Raw genomic sequence first — 15,507 nt, forward strand, 5'->3', positions numbered from 1 at the left:
ATAATATATAATAATACATAAATGTATAATATAATGTAGAAATATAATAATACTATATAAGCATACAATAATTATATAATAATTTTATCTATATATATAGTGCCATGATATAGTTGACAAGATAGTGTTCGGTCATATGTTGGCCTCAATGATCTCAGAGGTCTTTTCCAGCTTAATTGATTCTATGATTCCATAAATAACAAGAATTTGTCAGAGTCTTGTTGCTGCTCTAGACTAAAATTGTAAATACACGAAAGTGCTGCAGCAGATACATGCAGTTTTGTATCTTTTGAATTTTTGTGGCATGCACATATCAGTGTTTTGGAAAAACAGGACTGAAAAGGGCCCCTTCATTTCTCACAGAGAGTCCATATTAAGGTAGTAACTGCATCTCATGGTTCCATTCATAAACATTTCAAGCTCTACCTTAAATTGAGTTTGTTTTCACAGACTTTTCATTTAAATGGATGGGGAGTGATCAGGTGTAAAGAGGAAAATGTTGATTTTTTTTTTAATAGGAAAAGCACAGAGAAAAGTGAATGAAAAACTTTAATTACAGAAAACATTATCAAAGTACTTCTAGCAGTACTTTTTTTTACTTCTTTTGAACAATAACTCAGTCTGTTAGCAGACCCCCCCAAGAGCATGATAGGAACCTCCTGCAGAATTGCTCCATCTCTCAGGTTGTCTGTAAACACTTCCTGTCTTCACCACTGATTTAGAGTACATGCTGCTACATGGAGTCCTTCCACTGATTCCAGTAAATTTGACATCTAAGCATTTCTGAGAAATGCTGAAAAACAACTGAGTACGTGTGTGGAGTACAATAGTCATCAGGGTCATGAGGGTTCATTAAGCTTGGTACTGGAAGGCCAAGAGTAAGATGTATTGTGCACATGGCCCATCTGAAACTCCAGCACACAGTAATTCCTAAGAATCAAGTGTCATATCCACGGAGATATTAAGGCGACTACCTCCCATTTATCAATCAGTTAGCAGGAGTTTCATGATCAAAGGAGACTTAAAGGCAGGTTGCTTTTCATATCCCCAGGGTGTTACTGGAAAAGGAGCTTCAGCATGCACAAAACCCCTTGACTTCTGCTTTGATAACTGAAGGACGCATGCCAGAGCCATCCTCTGCAGAACTAAATACTGATGGAGAAGCCAAAGTCTCAAATTTCCCAGGGAGATCTTCCAAGAAGAGCTCGTTACTCGAGGCAATTGATGGTTGTTTAAGCTGATCGAAGCCACCAATAGCAGTGGGGTAGGGGAGACAGTAGCAGAGGAAGGTCTTTAGTGTTAAGGATGTGCTACAAAAGGTAGAAAGTGTTAGATGTTGGGCAAAGACAGGATAGGAATAAAGCACATGAATGCAACAGTGGTGTAAATGCTTTTAAGAAGCTTCTTAAGAAGTAAATGTAAATGCAAATGCAAATGAAGTAAATGTAAAAAGAAGTAAATGTAAGTGCCTCTTAAGAAATCCTAACAAAGGCATATTTTAAACATGTAAGTTTTACATGTGTCATTTTTACACGCAGGTCTTGGTTAGGCAGACAAGTCTAGGAGTAGTGTACCACACATACTGTCCACTAAGCCAAGTTACACCTCTGTGTACAAAGGGAAAAGGATATCTGATTTCTACAGCGTGGGAAATACTGTCAGCATCATGAACAGCTCGACCAAGCTTGTGGTAGACCTTGCAGACTAGAGGAATGCCAAAATACATGGCCTAATGTGTTTTGCACTGTACTTGGCCTCATATTTTATTTAGTGTTGAATACTCGCCATAAAGTATTTGCTGAGACAAAAAGAATAAAGCAAGAGTGGTATTCATGTTGTTTGCCAAGAAAAATACCAGAATATTTGTTTATGTAATTTGTCAAAACTGTCAAGTATCACAATAAACAGGCATTAGGCCAAATTTTTTGATTAGTGACACTATCTACCCAGCTGACTGCAACTGAAATCATCACTTGCTCCTCTATTTTAAATAATTCAAAGATTACAAGGTATATCTTTTGGGGTTTTAAGTCAAATACTCTTTGCATACATATTTATTACTTATTACACTTACATACTTCACTCTTGCAGGATACAACATGAACAACCATTCCAAAGAGAGTGACACAGAGCCAAAGCCTCTTCTAAAGTTAAAAGGATCACCAGTACCTAAAGTGAATGTATTCATGAACATATGCAATTCCAAGTGACATAACAGCAGTAGAAAGTTACTTTCACCCTTCCACCCTTCTGTCTTCTCTGGGATCACTCAGCCCTGTCAGCTGAATTAAAAATAGCCTTGTGACACAGACATGTTTTCAGTTTGTTGATTTACCTTTTTTTTTTTTTTTTAAGTGAGAAGAAGGATGATTCTAAAACAAAATCTCAAACCCGAAAAACAATAGCTCAGGAAAATTTGTACAACATAATCAAGCTTAGATATTTTGCTCCTTTTTACCTTTTTATTAAAAAAGTCTATAAGGAATAAAACTCCCAGATGCAATTTCTGAGCAACCTTGTATCTACACTGAGATTTTGTGACTGGACATTATCTCCAAAGAGTTCCCAGATGAAGTACTACCACACTTTTAGGAAAGATGTTTTTACATCCCAGCCCAGATTGTGGAACTGAAAATTACAAGGAACAGGAGAAATGTGTGGTGTTAAAAATTGTAAATAAGACCAATGCATTTCAAATTAAGTCTTGTGAAAAATGAAATAGTGAAGGTGAAATACCATTTGCAATAGAAAATCAGAAAGAAATGAGAGAAAACCTGAATAACAAGCAATGGAATAATCACAACTGACACACAGCTGTATGCTGTAGAAGATGAAATGATTCAAAGGGCTTCTACTCAAGTCAGTGAAGACATTGCTTCTGACCTTACCAAGACAGGGATTATACAGCTCACAGTCTGAAGACCAAATGCCAGACATCTTTAAACTGATAACCTTAGAAAAACATCTCTTGTCCATTTAAATCACCTTGACTTCAAGGTCTTTGGATTAATTTTACCAGCCTGCTCCAGTTGGGATTCAGTCACCAGTAGATAAAATGACCATGGGAAAGTGTGTTGTGGGGAAAACATCATGATGTAACACAGTTTCAATTTTACTTAACTGAATATTTCTTACTGATGCTGAGTGATAGTTTCTCATACTACAGCTATTGTCAATGAGGCCATTTTCAGACTCAGATGCTCATTATCAGGAGGAGACTTCAGTTGAAACAGTGGTGTGGGGGATTGTTCCAAAGCCTGATGCTTGTCCTGTAGAATGTCTCTGATCTCTGGCTATGCTTCAACTAGTTCTGATAGTGCAGATTTCTATCCTCCATTAAATTCCAGTGAAAGAAACAGAACTTTTGCATACATACATGGTTGGATACAGGTTGACCATATTTCAACTAGCAAAGCTGCTATGTGAAAGATAAATTGTAATTTATAAGAAATATAAATTATATGTAATTTACATGTAATTTACATGTCTCAATTCTAATGCAAACCTCTTCCTTGGCAGTAAGAGTTAAATAAACATGCAAGTCTACTAGATCTACATTACTGTTGATAGTTTTTAACTTACCTGTTTTGTACTTACGTAACAACTTAAATGCAGGACATGAAATGCAAGGCTTTTGTTCCTCAGAAAAGGACCTGCATGCTGTTTGGTCATCCTATTTTCCTAGTTTTGGAAAAGAAAAGAAAAATCTGTCAGCTTTTGGACTAGGTCATCAACCAATTAGGATTAGCACAGCTTCTTCAAAGCAAATGCTGTTTATTTGTTTTGGAATACAGATAAAAGATCACTCCCCACTTTTACCAAAAGAAACAAAAAATCCTACAATTTCTGAATAGATCCCATGACCATTTCAGGCAGGTCAAGAAGCACTTTTTAGTTGCATAAACATGAGCCTAAACATACCCTTTTACTTTTCAAACCAGGGTAGCATTTGTGTATGGAAAAAGTTTATCCACACAATTAGGCAGTTGGTGACATTGGATTAGTTTTCTGCCTCCGTACTTCCTAGTTTTTTCTTATCTTGCTCCCTGAATTGCTGGACATGCAAGCTGTTACTGCCATCTCTGTCGTGCTGCCTGGACTGGGCTGCATCCTGGATTCTGCGGAATTCCTTGCGGAATGCCAGGACTGCTTTCTCCACCAGATGTCCCCCGGAGCCGTGCAGAAGCACAGCATGAGCAGGTGTGACCCTGTGGCAGGTAAGACAGTCGGGCATCTGAACAGCTACAAACCCCTACAGCTCCAGGATGTGACACACTGAAATTCCAAAGGACGTGCTTCGGCACCACAGCTGCTGCACTTAAAAAGTATTAGGGCAAAGCCTAATGGATTGCACCTCACACTCTAAATCTGGAATACCTCTCACTGTTTAGTGTCAGGGTTCTCTTGCTCCACCACCACTTGTTTGCAACATCCTCTAACGACTGCTTATGGGCAGACAAGGTAAAAAGCTAAAGCAAGTTCTCTGCTTTCAGGGCTGACAAGGATAAAATCAGAGTACACTGCTTTATCATTGCTTTATTAGTACTATGGCCCATAGGCCAAGGTTGGAAATGACCAAACAAAAACGTGGATTTTCAGAGCCATGGGAACACAATAGGAAGACCCCAGATGGTGGCAGGAAACACAAGAATAAGGCAGAAGACGTGAGAATCTAGGAACAGTCTAAAGCAGTAAGTTTTTCCTAATATATTTTCAAATATGAAAGCTAAAGGACACCATCATGGCTATGTGTGCAGAGAGCACAATGATGCAAAGCTCACAAGGAGAAACACTGTGCTCAGACAAGGAACCAAGTTGTGTGTTCTTCTTCCCCTTGAGGCATCAGGATACTGTGACTACTGGAACCGCAAAGACAAGGATAGAGATTACCTCCCTAAATGTAGAGAGCAGCTTAGTGGTGTTCTCCACAACCTTAAGCTCAGCATCTCCCTCACAGGTCTTGCCCAGTTTAGAGGGCACGTGTACAACCTATCATGCTTCTCAGCAAAATCTACACCTTGGCAATCATAACTCCAGCTTCTCAGGGCTAGGAATGCTCAGCTATGGAGGTGAGCATTGGAAGACAAGTATTGGTCACTGCAGATGGAGTATTACTTCATTGATAATGCCTCCCCTATTCTGGTCCGTGCTGGCCTAATTAAGTGTGTGTGTACTAATGTAATACCTTCCATGCTGGGTAATTAAGTAACTTGATCCCTTTCATGAGTCTCAACCACCACATTCAACACCTATGTGGTCCTACCCTACACAGTGATCTTCAGGTTCACATCTGTTTCAGACGACATCAAGATGACTCCTCCCTTCTTAAATCATGTGTATGATTACAGGCTCATGGCTTTACTGTCACATTCCTTTTGTACCTTTCTTTCATAATTTGCAGAATGACACTATTGTATGTCACCCAACAGTTGTACATTGTTAGAGCTTCTAAGATTGAATGTCTCACAGGCAAAGTAATTTCATTCTTTTCAAAAATAATTACAATATTGTTACTTTGTAATGAGAATGTCAAAGGAGATAAAATAACCATGGGAAGGTGGAAACAATATAATTTAGCAGGTAATTAAAAAACTACTAGTCAGAGTGTGGACAAGTTTGTCATGGCTCAACAAGCAATAGCTCATCAGTTGAAACACATTTAACTACGCAAACTGCAAATAAAAAACAGAGGAGGTTAGTTTATTTTTTGGTTAGATACTATCTCAGATGATGACAGTGAGCAGAGAGAAAGGGTAAAATGAGAACAGTTGTATATGTTGATGGAAGTAGCACGTCTTTATTGTCCATCCTTTAGAAAGAGGAGGACTTTCTAAAGAAGACTTAGACATTCAGCTTTGGTCCATGCCACTGGGAGTGGATGTCAAGTCCCACTTGAAATGCTTCTCCCCTCTCCAAACCCTATGAATAGAAAGATGTTCACAATAAAGTGTAGACAGGAATTATTATGGCAAGCACATCCATAGAGGCTTGTAAACACATGTTGGAAAAGCCCTGAGTAGAGCACTTAGGAGACAAAATGCAACCACTCGAAAAAGATTTCATGGCTGAGGAAATAAAGGCTTTAAAATCTGCCCATGTATAGATGAGAGTGTAATGGCTTCATAGAACCGTTCTTCCACTTTCCCAAATTGTTTCTAAAAGCAGAGGCACGTGCAAACGCAGAACCCAGAACCTCTTCTCACCTGACTGTGAGCTAAGGACACACAGTCCCTCAGAGAATATGCTCAGTAATGGATCTGCAGGCCAAGATTATCAAATCAGCTTTGGAAGTTCATGCACCCAAGGTGAATAAAACATCAAATGTGTTCAGCATCTTTTCAAGCATCCTCTACCAAATGTTCAGGCTAAAGCTTTAAATGAGCATGGATGTCTGTAGACCCCTCACTGCACTGCCAATGCCTAAACACAGAGAGTTGGAAACAGGAGCTGCGTTGTCTGATCTTGCTAGTTATAACACATCTTAAGTGGTTTGGGGGCACACAGGGACAGTGTTTTTGCTACGTGAATGCCATTACAATTGGTAATGGTCATTCAAACTTTTTCACAGTTTACCTGTAATTCCTTTGGCAAAGAGTTTTTTTGGGAAATAGCAAACCTGTTCAGGTCAACAACAGCATTCAGGCCCTTTCACAGGTTATTTTGGAGGCACCTGACCCACACTTTTCATGCTGAACAGTCCTGCTGTATGAAAACTTCTGCACATCCACTAACCAATCATAAAAATATGAGGCAAAATAACACCAAGCAAGTAAAGGAGAGGTGTGTGCTCTCTTAGAGCCACAGGATCATTTAGGTTGGAAATGACCTTTAGGATCATCAAGTCCAGCCTTCGTAGTTCAGATTTGATCAACATAACAAGACAAATATAACAGAAGTAAGGTACTCCAGTTAGATCCAAGAGAACTGTGCTGGGTGACCCATGGCCTTTCACTGCTCATATCCAGGCTGACCTTTGTGTTCAGCCAATGTTAAACACACCTTCCAGCCCTGACTCCACTGGGAGGTGGTTACCAGGCTTTACAGCCCCAAGAACCATCAGGCAATAAATACCCTTGAGTGGGGCACCATGGACCAAAGAATAAAGAAATTCACATTCCTCTGCTGCAGATGTTCTTCTTGGTCACTGAGGCTTCACTATCAAAGTAGAAGCTCAGCACTGCACCTGTGCCCATTTCAACACTTTTCCTATATTGCTTTGTCTTTCAAGAGTATTTATGTTTCAGTAACACCAACAAGTCAGATAAACAGAAGCTTTTCCTACTTGTTTGAGATGCTCCATTCTTATAAAATGAGAAGCACAATGGCATAAGTTCATACAAGTTTAAAAAAAAAAATCTATACCCTCTCACTATTAATAGCACAATGTGATAGGCTTAAACAGATACTTCTTGCATCAGCTTGACAGTGAAAGAGAAAAAGGACCTGACTGCTGTAAATAAGACTAAATCATTGGGGTTTTTGTCAGCCTGAAGCTTTTTGAGGCCCTCCAACAGAAAAACAATGCTTATTTTAATGTGGTTGACATCAGAAAATAACAAAACCTCTTTTATGACCAGAGTATTAAAATAAAGCTCTTATCTGCAACCTAAACACCAAGGCAAGTCATCAGTTATATTAGCACATGACCACAACCTGATCGGTAAGAACTTCTCTCCCACTACTCAAGCTTTCAAAATACTGTATCATCACCGAAAATTTCCAAATGTAGTATTATGGTTCTTAAAGATCTGTCCTGAGGGGAAAAAAAAAAGTGGATGCTTTTTCACACACAGAGCAGATACTTGCTGAAAATTTTCACTAAACTCAAAGTCTGCTTTCTGAATGAGATGACAGCTTCAAAGGAAATTTTCTGTCTATACCTAAGCAAGTGAATAGAATGTAACTGGGGAAATTACTTTTTTCCAAAAACTATTAATTTTGTTAAAGTGTTTTACCATTTTCCCATGACAAATAATGTAAGTTTTTCATAAATAATACTACTTCTAATTCAAATAACTTTCACTTCTCCCAAAAAATCTAATTTTTTTTAAACAAGAATAGTTTTATTGTCTCTCTTTGCTTCTCAGAGTTGAAAACAACTTTCACCAATATAGTTTTCTTGCAAAAATATGATTCCTTGCAGTCAAACCCATTTTCAGCTGGAAAAAAGGCCCTCAACAAAGCAGCCCTGCTCAATACTAATAATTAATGTGTCTAGAATACCCTTTCATCGGAGCACCTGAAAGTATTCTAAAAATAACAGAATGAACTGCACTGAAGCAAGAAAATGACTTCTATTTTATAAGAGAGGAAACACTAGCAAAACAAGTGCCCACCTTTCAGAAGCAAATATAAACACTCCTACTGCAACACAGGACCAGCCCAATGGTCTCCAAAGCCCATGAGCCTTTTGTTTTCCTGGTAAGGGAGACACGATGGTAATGGAAGGTGGGTTTCCTAGGGTGAAGCCAATCCTTCACACTCCAGATATGCCTGTAATTTCCCTGGACTGTCTGTGCCTTTCCCTGGGTAGGAGGGTCTGCCAGAAGTAGATGCCAAGGGTACATGCCTAGAGAAAATCTGAGACTAGGTCAGACATGTACTATCCAAGGCACTCATAGGGCCATAAACTAAAACACTCAAGTTCCACTCAACATGAGGAAAAACTCCTTTCTATTGAGCGTGGCAGAGCACTAGAACAGCTGCCCAGGCAGGGTGTGGAGCCTCCCTCTCTGGAGATATTCCAAACCCACCTGGACATGGTCCTGTGTCACCTGCTCCAGGTGCCTTGGCAGGGGGGTTGGACTGCATGATTTCCAGAGGCCCCATTCAACCTTAATAATTCTGCCATTCTGTAAATACTCTCCACCATCTGACAAAACTCTATGAGACCTGCCTGACTCAGAACTGGTATCTAATTGCTTTCTATTTCTAGCACTTGGTCTACCTGAGGCAACGAGTTCCACAGCTTAATTATACACTGTGTAACTCAAGTGGCTTTTTTTTTTTTTTTTTTTGCTGTTTGCTCAGTGTCCATTACTTACCAGTTTCACTTGAAACTGCTGTATTATGAAAAAATCATTCCGCATGCATCAGGTTCAAGGTGATTGTGCAGACCTTTGTGAAAGGCAGTGTTCTCCTCTCTCTTCTGCTTGTTTTGAGCCAGCAGTCTTGATTTACAGAGCCAGTCATTCTCTGTGCCAAAGACAACTCATAACTTCTATTAGTTTTATTGCTCCTTCCTTTCACAATAAAGAAGATCTGGTAGATGCACTGCTTTGATGCCCTAGATGAGCACTTAGAAGCCCACACTAGGGGTGGTTAAATTCCATGTTGCCTCACGTAAGCACTGCTTACCAAGAAGCAAGGATGCATTTTACTAGGGAGTATCATTTTCAACACCCCCATTTATTTTTTTTTTTTTTGGTGGCATTAATGAACTCATAATCCCACTCTTCTCCACATCATTTCAGCCTAGGTAAAAAAAATAATAATTAAAAATCAGCACTCTTTAAAGGTATCAGAAGCTCATCTCATTAATAACTTGAAATGCCTGGTCACATTGTTGTAGTTCATGCTGCAAACATACAAACATATGCTCAGGGGTCTTACCCAGCTTGACTTTCTTAATCATTGTTTTTCCTTGCAGCATTGATGCTCTAATTTCATAGATATCCATATACACTGACTGCAGACCCAGAAATGCAGCATGTCACCTCTTAGCAATATTAGGTTTGTAGTAGTGTTAGAACCGTATTCCTAGTTAATTTCTGACAGCAGTCTGGGTTCCCTTCTCTTGCTATAGTAATAGCACACTGTATAGCATTCCCAGGCGTTACTCCACTTCATCCTGACTCCCTGTGTTCTTCAACTTGGTCTGAAGCTCATTAACCTTGTGCTTCATTACATTTGCATCTGAGAACAAGAACACAAACATAGCAATGTACAATATAGGAACTTGATTCCTGTGTCTGTGAACAGTGGATGCCCTCAATAGCAATGCCTGGGGTTGGTTTCTGAAAATTCACTGCTTTTCTGAAGTATTAACACTACATTTTTATTGAGTTTTGGTAAACTCTTTAGCATTTGGCATTTGTATCTTCTTACTTAATAGATACTAGCCTTGAAACTTTGGGTTTTAACAGCCTTTGTGTTTCAGCTTCTAACTATTATGATCCAGTTCCTGTCAACCTTACTCAAATAAAACTTCAGTCTGATATAAGCAAGAGGTTTAGGTAAAGATAAGGGAGGGAAAAAAGTCATCAACACATTTTATTTCTAAGGAACTGTTCTTTTGGCAAGACGATTCTAAACCATAGCCAGTTTTCTGAAACAAATCTAGGACATCTGGATTACACTTTGGAGAGATGAATTCAGAAAAACTCAGCCTGATCCTGAGCTTTTTAATCCATAACATCCAATAAAAATATAAAGCGCATGTGTGCTAGTTACAGGAGAAGATGCACAACTTACTGGAACGTAAGCATTTGGAACTGTGCAACGTTGCTTCCAAATTCAGACTGAAGTCTGGCCATAAGGTCACCAGCTCTCCTTTGCGTATTACCAGTGTCTAATGCATAGATTGATTTAAAAACTCTACAAACCCCTATAAAAGAGGCTGTTGTTGAAAGGACAATTCTCTGCTGACCCTTTTTCCTGGCATGCTGGTTCTCAGAGAGGGTCTGCTATGAGCTCAATGTATTACATGAGCCACCCACTGTGAAGGAGCTTCAGTCCCAGCAGTTGAAAGTCTCGGGTGATGGGAGTGTGACTACCAAGAGTAGCATCTGAATGCTCAGACAAGAAAGTTTCCTTAACATGCACCTGCTATATTGAATAAAAGGGGACTAAAAATATATTGGATGACTGCATTGAAGCCAAAGAACATTTCTCAGCTCATACAAAGGCAGCTGCTCAGGGAGATGAGTCTCACTCCTGTGCTCTGTTCTTCCCCTTCACTCAACTTGGAAATTTCAAGTCAAGCACTCAGCATCTCTCCTGCTGTTTTAAACTTTCATGAGCTAGAAATCAAACATCAATCACCTCCTTTGCAGGACAACAGCTCATTTTGGGAGAGTCAGGACCAGGCCTTTGTGCATGATGGGTGACAGGTAAGTAAAGATAGCCGAGTTTTCATACAAACATCTGAACTGAAGAAGTCACTCATGTGACAAGGCGGTTCCCATGAAACTGTACTCTCTTCAATATAAAACTCATTTCTTTATCTTGGATTTTTCTGATATTCTACTACAACTGTAGCACCATATAAATTCATATCTTCATCTTGCTCAGCAAGATGAATGACCTTCTTGTTAAGTACCTTAAAGGTATGCTCCGATTTCACTGAAAGACACTCATAAATACTTCCATGTAATTCATAAACATCTCAGGACCATAAATGGATGTTAGTTTCAGAAAACAGAACATGTGCCAAAAAGCTCTGGATAAAAGTATCTTTCAGTGTTCTTATTTCAAATTGGGCCAAAAAAACCTCAACTAAAAAAAATCCACAAGACTAGCTAATACAGCCTTGATATTAAACTGTCTGATAATGGTCATCTTTTAACAGGAGGGAGAAAATCTGACCAAACCAAAGGGGACTCTGATTGAAATGACTACCACTAGAGGAGCTTGTATTTAATTTATCATAGAAAAATGTGCCAGAGGGATTGATAAAATTTCAGCCAAAGACAGAAAAGTTTCTTGCTTTTAGAGTCCTTTCATAAGAATTACATGTCAGTGGCCCTATCAGCTCCCAAGGTCAGTAAGGCTGTCTCAACCACTTTGACAGCAGCCTTCATCAACAACTTTGAATAAACTTTGTTTTTTCACAGAATCAAAGAATCACAGAATAGTTTGGGTGGGAAGGGACCTTTGAAGGTCATCTAGTTCAACTCCCCTGCAAGAAGCAAGAACATCTTCAACTAGATGAGGTTGTTCAGTGCCCCATCCAACCTGACCTTGAATGTTTCCAGGGATGGGGCATCCACCACCTCTCTGGGAACCTGTTTCAGTGTTTCATCACCCTCATCATAAAGAATATCTTCCTTATATATATATATATTTTTCCCTATATTTTGATCACCATAGTCTACTTCTGGACTGTAGATAAAACTCACTTGCAGATCAGTGTGTGCAATAATAGGCTGTTCTTGCCTGGGAATATTAATGTATTTCTCTATCAGTGTTCATGTTGCTATCTGTTCCTTGCTGAACAATTTCACACATTTCACAAAAGGCATCTGATTGCTTAATGGAGCGGTTTTATCAGAACAAATGCAAATTACTATTTACAACACATTTTTGATTCTCATCTAAGCGTCAAATGCTGTTTCTCTGCTGCTACTTATTGTAAGACTTCACTTAGACATTAGAAATGAGGATTCTCCTTATGAATTAAGAGCATTTGTTCTGAGTAAAGCTTGCATTCACTGTCTAGATTATTGGAAGATGTTAGATTTCAGCACTGCCCTTATGCTGAGCAGATTCAGATTCCTACAGAAGACAGATGTTTGGAATTCTTGAACAACTGTGTGTCTTGCCTAATAATACACTGAAGAATCAAGTTGCAGATGACAGCACTGTTTGCATGATATCCTCCTATTTCCACTTTTTTTCTAAAAAATAAAATGAAGTGGAGAAAAAACAGAAGAGGAAAACAAATAGCATTTATCATCTCAAGAAACTTTGGTTGTGTTCCTGAAGCACATATTAAGGTATTTCTTTTTACAGAGAAGTGTACTCAAATTATTCAGAAAAACAATTGGATTAATCAGGAATAGGCCCTTCCAGCCCAAGAACTAAGCTGATAAAGCAACTTCTGAAGGGCAAAAGGCAGCTACTTCTAATTTTATCAAGCTAATGACAAAATTAGATACAGCCAACTAGTTCATGTGTGCAGTTGTGCTGCATCTGACACAGTTTACCAGAACAGTTATAAGAAATTCTTACCAGAATTCTCATGCAGAGAACGTTACCAGAGACAGAGAACCATCAGCACAAAAGCTAGGAAAGTATTGTTTATTTTATTTATCTTGGACAGTGTATTAAGCCTTCTACAAAATTCAGGTTAAACCCTGAGCAACTGGTTTATCTTTTTTGCATTACAAAATGTAGTTCTCAGAACATTTGCATGTAAATATTCAGTATGGGGTTCTTTCAAGCACTCCTCCTTCAGAAGCCTGTGAGATCTTTAAAACACAAAAGGTTTGTTTTCATGGTGCTTATATAACAGGATTTATTTCAGCATAACTTCTGTTCTGTCTCACAACAAAATACATTTTTAGTGTGACGTGTATTACTTTTAAGGTGTTCAGTCCAGTGTGTGATCCAGTATACACAATTACACCTCTTCAAAAAACCATCCACCAGTTTTAAAAACCACGGACACGCATCATTTGCTGGTGTTTCTTAACAACTAGTTGATCATTAACTAGTTAGTTGGCAGCACCAAGTTAGTCCATACATCTCTGATATCAAGCTACTAAAAATGAAACACCAAGTGAATACTCCAATACTGTTACTTTGACTGAAGAGTTTGTGGGGTTTTTTAATTCTTCAGTGTTAAAGAAAATAGTAATTTTAGCTTTCAAGGTACAGCACATTTGCTATAAAGTTTGATTTCAAACTGAGTTCAATGGTCTTGGTCACTACCATGAAAATGTGACTAGACAGGCACAAGAAATTTCTTTGGTGCTCTTTTCTTTTTCTCTTCTCTTCTCTTCTCTTCTCTAAGCACAGCACTGGTGACAGCTTTTCTAAATTTAGGTATATACCTGGAACTAGAACTTTGTCTTTTCAAATTAGATCTCTCTCCACATGGTTCTTGGCATCCCTGCATGAAGATTAACCTACCCCCTCTTGCTGAAGAATACTCTTCAGAGCAGTACTCTCTGAAGACAAATAATCTAATTTTATAAAAATAATTTATTCTAAAAATTGGCACATCAATTAAAGACTCCTCTGAAAAGATTATATTCTTATGCAATGTAACATCTCTAAAATGTCAGAGTTCTCAGTTATGAAGTGTATCCCCTTTAGAAATGCTTTATATCATGAGCAAAAAAAGATGCAACCAGCAGAAAGCAAGATTTCAGCAAATGCTAATAAATAGTTCCATGCTTCTGACATTATAGAATGGTTTAGATTGGAAAGGACCTTAAAGATCATCAAGTCAAGCATTAACCCAGCACTGCCAGGCCCAACACTAAACCATGTCCTCAAGTGCCATATCTACATGGCTTTTAAATACCTCCAGGGACGGTGACTCCACTGCTTCCCTGGGTAGCCTGTTCCTGTGTTTGACAACGCTTTCAGTCAATATATTTTTCCTAACATCCAGCTTAAACCTCCCCTGGTACAATTTGAGGCTGTTTCCTCTTATCCTCTCCCTTGTTCCCTGGGAGCAGAGCCTGACCCCCATGTGACTCCACCCTCCTGTCAGGGAGTTGTAGAGAGCAAGAAGGTCCCCTCTGAGCCTCCTTTTCTCCAGGCTGAGACCCCTCAGCTCCCTCAGCTGCTCCTAGTGCTCCAGATCCTTCCCCAGCTCCAATCCCTTCTCTGGACATGTGTATTAGGGAGAGGTTCGGACCATACTGAATCTGAAACCATGACACCATTGGAAGCTCAACGAAACTAATATTTATTACCAAGAGGTGGCCAACAAAACAAACAAACAAACCCAAAAGGGAAGAAGGAAGAGAGAAATAAGCCCCCAGCACGACCTCCCCAGTCACCCAACTGTTGCCCATAAAGTTATCTTACCAACCTAGAATGCCTATAATTAACAATAGCAGAAGCTGCATCCTTGGAAAGTCAGTAAGTTCACAAATTCGCAGGCATCCCCGCCAAAAGGCAGCATTGTCCTTGATGTGAAGCTTGCTACCTACCCAACAAGAGCTAACTGCTTCTTATACAATTAACTGATTACGTCTGTCTAGGCAGGTGTGGCCAGCACCACCCCACCACAGGCCCTCAGTCCCACCTCCTTGGTTATGTAAGTGCATCTCTTCTGCACAGGCGCGGCTTTCCCTGTGCCTGTGAACTGCACTCGGGGCGCGGGGGGGGGGAGGGTCTTTCCCAAATGAGTCTAGGGGTTTCCTTCATCACTATAGTCTTCAATTTCTCCTTCAAGCGACCTTGGAGAACAATTAGCCAATCACAGAATACAAATTAAATATAGTTTATACAAGAACTCCCTTCAAGGACAAATTTCCCATTTTATCAGTGCTTGTTTTCTCATAACTTGGCAGGGAAAGAACAAAACTTTTACAGGTGGCTGGGCCAAACACAGACCAAAAGTATCAGCATAAATTCACCCCTGATACAGACATGCTCCAGCCCCTCAATGTCTCTCTTGTCTGAGGGGCCCAGAACTGCCTCCAGCACTCGAGGTGTGCCAGCACAGGGCGACAGTCACTGCCCTGGTCCTGCTGGTCACACTATGGCTGGTACTGCCCAGGTGCCTTTGGCCTTCTTGGCCACCTGGGCACACCTGGGCTCATGTTC

The sequence above is a fragment of the Lepidothrix coronata genome, unplaced genomic scaffold (genome assembly GCF_001604755.1).
Source record: "Lepidothrix coronata isolate B3197 unplaced genomic scaffold, Lepidothrix_coronata-1.0 Scaffold104, whole genome shotgun sequence".
NCBI lineage: Eukaryota > Metazoa > Chordata > Aves > Passeriformes > Pipridae > Lepidothrix > Lepidothrix coronata.